Source organism: Asterias rubens, chromosome 4, assembly GCF_902459465.1.
Source record: "Asterias rubens chromosome 4, eAstRub1.3, whole genome shotgun sequence".
In the NCBI taxonomy this organism is placed as follows: domain Eukaryota; kingdom Metazoa; phylum Echinodermata; class Asteroidea; order Forcipulatida; family Asteriidae; genus Asterias; species Asterias rubens.
In genome coordinates this window covers 10,464,126-10,472,376 of record NC_047065.1, presented here as the reverse complement: position 1 = coordinate 10,472,376, position 8,251 = coordinate 10,464,126, and positions in this window count along the sequence as shown.

Here is an 8,251-nt window from a genome sequence, read left to right as displayed (position 1 = left end):
ATTTTTCCTTAAATCAGTTTGTTGAGAGTCGGTTGTACCAACATTCTAAAGCAAGAAATGTTCACAACATCAGAATCGCTGTTGTGTTTACTTCATGTAAAAATCCCTGACTAAAAAAATCAATTTCCCCTCTCTTCCGACCCGTTGGTCAATAATGATGTTTCATCACCATGACAAATGTCAACTTCAAACAAAAAGAACTATCCCTTCTTGCTTAACACGTAAAGAAAGATGTACTTCCCACCATGTTTGCAAACTTTAGTTGTCAGTGCGGTTGACACATTGCATCTAACCAAATGTTGAGCACATGCTTGCACAAGTGTGTAGTCGTAGCTACATTTACATGTAGACTGTTGGAAAGTGAGGGAAGCTTACTGGATTAGTGTATTACGGACGCACTTCTGAATGAGCAATAACAACCTTCGTGTTGTGTCATGGCCGAGTGGTTAAGAGCATCGAATTCAAGTTCTGGTGCTAAGTCACCAGAGTGTGGGTTTGAATCCCGGTCATGAAACCTGTGTCCTTGAGCAAGATACTTTACTATGATTGCTTCACATCACTCAGGGGTATAAATGGGTACCTGCGAGGGTAGAGGTTGATATTGTGAGTTAAAAAGCCTTCGGAGCACTGTAAAACGGTAGAGAATAAAGGGATGCTATTGGCCCAATGTAAAGCGCTTGAGACTGTCAATGTGAAATGCGCTTTACATGTACAATTTTAACAAAAAATTTTATGTACCACAGGTCTTGTAAAGCCAGGATAGTCTTATTCATTGGGGTTTTGGGGGTTTGGAACCAGAATGGGATTTTATTATTAGTATTATTATTATTATTATTTTCTTTTCTTTTTTGGGGGGGGGGGGGATTGTCAAGTAGCAAAACCATGTTTTCAGGTGGAAATTTGTAAATCTGTAGTTTTTTTATGAAGACCTGTACACAATTTGTCAAAACCTACTAGTTGGCATGTCAGCGATTCAGACTGTTCAAACGTAAGACGTATTTCCCAAACTTTCCCATGACCTTTTGACGTTCATCATTTGAAAAGTGGCCCAGGTCACAAAGGAGTTGAGGTGAATAGGAATCCTTTTTTTTTTGTATCTCATAAATACTTGGTATAAGAACTCAAACTGAACAAGGACAACAAACTTTTCAATTGTTATAATCCTGATTACATAGCACTTTTATTTATTTGTTTACAAACATTGACAACATTCACAGCTGTGACTGTGAGTAGGTTTTTCATAATAATGTCATTCATATAAGTTTATAATAATACAAAAAGGATGACCACCTTCATACTTATTTTGTTTATGTTAATTGCCTTTGCTGGAGAAAACGGCAAACTCTGATATTGTGCCAAGGACATTCACATGGTAAAGAACAGGACCAAATTTTAGGAATAATTGTCCAATACACTAAATAATTCCCCTCAAGTTTTGTCTTTGCCCCTGCTACCCCACCCCCATGAAAGTGTCTTGTTACGCCACTGATATCACCTCAATTCTGCTAAGCATTGTTTTCTATGCTTACCATATCAGGATTGTAAATTTTGTCCAGTGCTCAATGGAATGTTAGCTCAGTTTTAAGCATGCTGTTAATGTAACTAACCAAATATGTTGAATCAGCTGTACAACAATGCTGAGTTGAACAATCCAAACCAATGATTTAAAGGCAGTGGACTCAATCAGTCATCGAATTTGCGAGATAATAATGAAAGAAAAAACACCCTCGTCACGCAAAGTTGTGTGCGTTTAGATGGTTGTGTGCGTTTAGATCGGGACCTCAAGTTCTAAACTTAAGGTCTCAAAGTCAAATTCGTGAAAAATTACTTTTCTCAAAAACTATGGCAATTCAGAGGGAGCTGTTTCTCACAATGTTTTATACCATCAACCTCTCCCCATTACTCATCACCAAGAAAGGTTTTACATATATGCTAATAATTATTTGGAGTAATTACCAATAGTGTCCACTGCTTTTAAAGTAGTTGGCCCAGTCTCATGAAGCTTTTAAGCAGTAATTGATGCTTAGTTTTCAGCAAGGCAAACCTTTGCAAGAAGCCAGCCATTCATAAATAATGAACATTCAAATTGTTTGTGCCTCACAGCTTTATGAAATGGGGCCCTGTACTTGTTCTAAATGTAATGAGTAAATAAGCTAGACAATGTGCTTTGAAAGTGAGTGGCTTATGCTGTGGCTATAGCTGCAGGCAACAATAACATTATTGAATTGGTCTTTATAGCGACCCTGTTGTAGCCACAGCTGAACCCAGTTATTGACTCATTTCACATCTTGTCGAGCAATACATACACATCTACTCGGTATTTTGGTCATAAATTGGCAGAATGCACGGAGGTGTGTTCCGGGAAACCAGTCAGAAGCAATTTATACAACATGATGCAATTTATACAGGGCTGGTAACCTTATTCTTTTAAGCAGTATGACACTCTCGCTCTGCATAGAAAATCTGTGTGTGTGAAATTGGGTCTGGTATTTTTAGGCTGATGCATGTACCACCTTGTTTGATTGCATTGTCTACCACAACTTGAGTTTTTGAATGTAAACTCAAATCCAACTTCCCTCTGGACCTACATGTAATTTTCATTTTAGCTTGAAAAATAAAATTAATGATTTTGCCATTATCAAAAATTAGTTCTTATGTTATGTACAATTCTGTGCTTTTCAGAGCTATATGAAAACAAGCCTGGTGTGACCCCCAAAGTGTTGACCCTAAAATTGCAAACCGATTTGGCATGGTTTACGAAGAGCAATGTTGTAAAAGCAATTTACACAAGTACATGATGTCTTGGTTATACTAGAATAATTGGATTATTGTAAACTTACTACTATGATACAAGTTAAGATGAAACACATAGAATGTTTGTTATTGCATTTCTAGCATTAATTACTTCTTAATGTTCCACAGATCATTGTCTTCTTGCTTTCAATCATTTATAAAAATTTGAGAACATTTTATTTTTAAACACATTTTTCTTAGAGAGTTTATATACTTCATTTTTGTATGTCTAATCTTTTTTGCTAATGTCACAGGAGCAGCTTTCAATAAAGATGTTTGTAACCAAAATTTTGTTCAGTTTTCCTGTGTTATTTCCAATCCTGTCTAGCGTACTATTAAACATTCCCTCGGGGCATAAAGTGCAAAAAACTGATTTGTGTATTATACAAAATGAATTTATTATGAATACATGTATTGCTACATCAATTACAAATTGTACCATTTAATAAGTTTGAAGAGGCGGGGAAAATAATTGTAAACAAATTCAAAATATTATGCAAAATGACATATTGCCTACCACAAATTTAGTTGCAACTTTTCTTGGATTACATGTATTTTGATTCTGATTTAGAAAAACAGTGATATCAGAGTTGCTTGAATGCACTACCTCTTCACTTAAGATAACCATACAATGTTTTCAACTACTCGCTTGTTTTGTTACAGTTAATCACAATAAACTGCAAACCAACAAATTTATATTGCAGTTTAATTAGTGAATTTTAAAAAGAAATGGAAAATACAGTATACATTTTGTTATGAATGATTTTTGTTGTGACCACCAGCAGTCCAACGAAATGGGATCCAAGGGTTAACATTTCAAAGCATAGATACTTCTGTGGAACAGGATTGAAGAAAAAACACCCCACTATAAAATGGAAATAGTGGGATGTTTTTCACCTTCAGTATCGATCGGATAAGCCCCAGTAAATGGGAGACTTCCAGGGATACTGTATGTGGCAGAAGACCAGTGTGATGCCAATATAGGTACCAAAGTCTACCTTAAATGCTAAGATATTGATCTACAATGTAAATGATGAATACTACAAAATAAATGAAAATATGGACGGAAGATGCTGATGAAAGATAAGTCACTTAATAAATAAAAGTATTCAAAGCCACTGTTCATGAATCATTTATAGTTGAAGGGGAAAGAAAACGCTGTGGTGTAGTACTGTTGTTTCATGTTAATCAAGTAGTAAATGTATGTCACACTGTACAGACTGCAGAAGCATTCTGTGGTATGTCGCACTGTACAGACTGCAGAAGCATTCTGTGGTATGTCACACTGTACAGACTGCAGAACCATTCTGTGGTATGTCACTGTACAGACTGCAGAACCATTCTGTGGTATGTCACACTGTACAGACTGCAGAACCATTCTCTGGTATGTCACACTGTACAGACTGCAGAACCATTCTGTGGTATGTCACACTTTACAGACTGCAGAACCATTCTGTGGTATGTCACACTGTACAGACTGCAGAACCATTCTGTGGTGTGTCACACTGTACAGACTGCAGAACCATTCTGTGAAGGCCTCAGCTTAGAGGCCTGCAGCCGATTTCACGAAACGCTAGGATTAATCCTATCTTGAGTTAGGACGGGTAACTCGTCCCAACTTAGGATTAATATTAAGGTCTGCATGCTACAGCGCAGGGTTGGGACTTGTCCTATGTCCTAAGATCAATCTTAAGTAAGGAAGAGTTTGGTGAAATCGACGGCTGTTACCAATTTGGAGCACCAGGGGTCAATTTCATAAAAGCCTGCACGCATACAGAACTTTCTAAGCACACAGAACTTTCTAAGCACAGACAAATCTTGCTTTACAGATATTGGTTACCTGCCGAAATTCCATAAGGTTAACATTGCTGCAGCTGGTGCCAAAACTCATGTTTTGCTTCGCAGTAGAATTTTCTAGCAGTATTTTCTGCTTAAAGGCAGTGGACACTATTGGTACATTACTCAAATAAAACCTTACTTGTAAACCTTACTTAGGGAGAGGTTGATAGTATAAAACATTGTGAGAAACAGCTCCCTCTGAAGTGACATAGTTTTCGAGAAAGAAGTAATTTTCCACGCATTTGATTTCGAGACCTCGGGTTTAGAATTCGAGGTCTTGAAATCAACCATCTAAACGCACACAACTTTGTGTGACAAGGGTGTTTTGTCTTTCATTATTATCTTGCAACTTTGACGACCATTTGAGCTCAAATTTTCACAGGTTTGTTATTATTATGCATATTTGAGACACAGCAAGTGAGAAGACTGGTCTTTGGCAATTACCAATAGTGTCCAGTGTCTTTATGAAATAGGGCCCTGGCCATATTGTACACACATAATACTTGAAACATGTACATGTACATGTATACAATATACTGTACATACACATATTGTGCAGCAGACAATAGAAAGTAGGCTGCTGGTGAAGTGACAAACTGTCATTTTGGAGCTGATCAATAAAAACGCAGAAATTGAAAGCTTATAATATGACTGCAAGATTATCCACTATAATTAATGGGCCTGCAAGACCTCTACCTGTCATAATCCTTGCGGTTAAAGAATGGAGACCAGTCTAGGGCCCTTTTCGAAAGGACGGCTTCGGCTTTGGATTCGACTCAGGCTAGGCCCTACCGGTTGTTTTGACAAATGTGCATGCTTTGCGTCTACGCAATCAGGGCTTCAGATGAGAGAACCTAGTCTCAGGCTGAATCCAAAGCCGAAGTTTGGAAAAGGGCCTTAATTCAGAATATCTTACGACACTAGATGGTTGCAGACTGACCAGGTAAATCTTTCCAAATTCTCCAACTGGGATAGAGAAAAACAATCTTGCCTCATTCAACACAATAGACCGATCCATTAGGCTCTGCCCACGACGCCATGTGAGCAAGAACACGAGCCTCTCCAATGCAATACTCTGCCGCGCGTGCCAAGTATACGCGCATGCATGTCAGACCTTATTTGTTGGACCTTTGTGCGTTGTGATTGGTCAATAAGCAATGGAGCGGAGCCTAATGGATCAGTCTATAACAGGGTCACAAGAAAAATGTTGACACACTAACTAAAACTATACAAGTACTGTATGTGATTGGTTGCTTACTTGGTTTTCATCAGCTGAATTTTTTTTTAGCAATATTTTATGTAGCAGCAGCTCCATGAAATTGGGCCCAGTCAACTAAATTTACATAGCAACTTACTGTGGTTAAAAAACCCTTCAACTTTCTTAAGTAACATCATCCTCAACAAGAGAAAGGCACTTGGGATGCACAATAGTGCACACTGTCATGGGGATAGTGTTTGCGCTCTGGAAGAAACAGAGTTATGCAACACATAAAATTGCAAACTCAATACAAAAACGCCACCTGGGCAATCCATACTGTAATGATATGGTGAATGAATACTGTACAGTCATTAGTAAAAATTATTCTTTCCTCTTCTGATTAAATAATATCAACAAATGAATTATAACAAAAATACAGTATTTACAGAGTCCATTATTTCTCTTTAAAAAAAATAAGAAGCAGAATACATAAAAAATTGTTCAATCTCAGCTTATCATAAATGTCACTTTTAGGACAAGGAAATAGTACTACTCATTGTTGAATCAACACTTAAACACATGTCTTTATGGCTGGTTCAGAATCTATTAATACAAAGGCAATGTTAAAAATTTAACAGATTTTTGTGTGAATATCTTCACGTGATTCACTATTTATTTGTACAGCACAATTTGCTGCAATAATGGGTGCGTTCGATAAGCTTCCCTGGGTCGACCCCGGCCTGCCCGGGTACATTCAAATAGCTTGGACGTCATTCCAGGGGCTAACCTGGGTCAGCCCCAGTGCCCTGCTTGTGGAGTGGGTCACTTGGGGGCTGACCCCAGGTGCATGACGTCCCCAAGAGAGGGTGAGTGAGAGTCTATTAGCTCTTGTCAGGGGCTCACCCGTATCGACACAGGGAAGCTAGTTGAACGCACCCAAAGCATTTCCTTTAAAAATATGAGCTTAATATTCACTTTGAATTAGTGGGAATGAATAGCTTTCAGATTATGTGCATCTTAATTGCATGGTCTTACTCCATGCTCTGTCGACCTCAACATTTAAACCAACAGCCTACATGGCCTACATGTATAATATATGAACAGTTTTAATTATTTGGCTTAGTCTTAGGCAGTGTCTAAATTAGTGGGTACAGCAACGGCTACGACTGTTGCTAAGGACATCCTATACCTCAGTGCATGATGACACAGCCATCTACACATCTAGCCCTAGTCTTGTGCTACAACTGTTGCTAAGGACATCCTATACCTCAGTGCATGATGACACAGCCATCTACACCTCTAGCCCTAGTCGTGTGCTACAACTGTTGCTAAGGTCATCCTATACCTCAGTGCATGAGACAAAGCCATCTACACATCTAGCCCTAGTCTTGTGCTACGACTGTTGCTAAGGACATCCTATACCTCAGTGCATGATGACACAGCCATCTACACATCTAGCCCTAGTCTTGTGCTACGACTGTTGCTAAGGACATCCTATACCTCAGTGCATGATGACACAGCCATCTACACATCTAGCCCTAGTCTTGTGCTACGACTGTTGCTAAGGACATCCTATACCTCAGTGCATGATGACACAGCCATCTACACATCTAGCCCTAGTCTTGTGCTACGACTGTTGCTAAGGACATCCTATACCTCAGTGCATGATGACACAGCCATCTACACATCTAGCCCTAGTCTTGTGCTACGACTGTTGCTAAGGACATCCTATACCTCAGTGCATGATGACAAAGCCATCTACACATCTAGCCCTAGTCTTGTGCTACGACTGTTGCTAAGGACATCCTATACCTCAGTGCATGATGACACAGCCATCTACACATCTAGCCCTAGTCTTGTGCTACGACTGTTGCTAAGGACATCCTATACCTCAGTGCATGATGACACAGCCATCTACACATCTAGCCCTAGTCTTGTGCTACAACTGTTGCTAAGGACATCCTATACCTCGGTGCATGATGACACAGCCATCTACACATCTAGCCCTAGTCTTGTGCTACGACTGTTGCTAAGGACATCCTATACCCCAGTGCATGATGACACAGCCTTCTACACATCTAGCCCTAGTCTTGTGCTACGACTGTTGCTAAGGACATCCTATACCTCAGTGCATGAGACACAGCCATCTACACATCTAGCCCTAGTCTTGTGCTGAAAACACCTGCTTCAAAATGAATGGTTTATCAAGTAATATTGGTTTACAATGTTTTTCCAGAGGAGATGAAAGACTTCCCCAAACATCACTTATACCTGAAATATTTTATCTTCATGATTAATGCTATAAAGAGACAAATAAATGCAGAATTTTTAAGCATTTTCCTTCACTGACGCAAGGATAATGTGCAAAATGAGAACCACACATTTAATGTAACACCGTGCAGTCATTGAAATTACAAAACC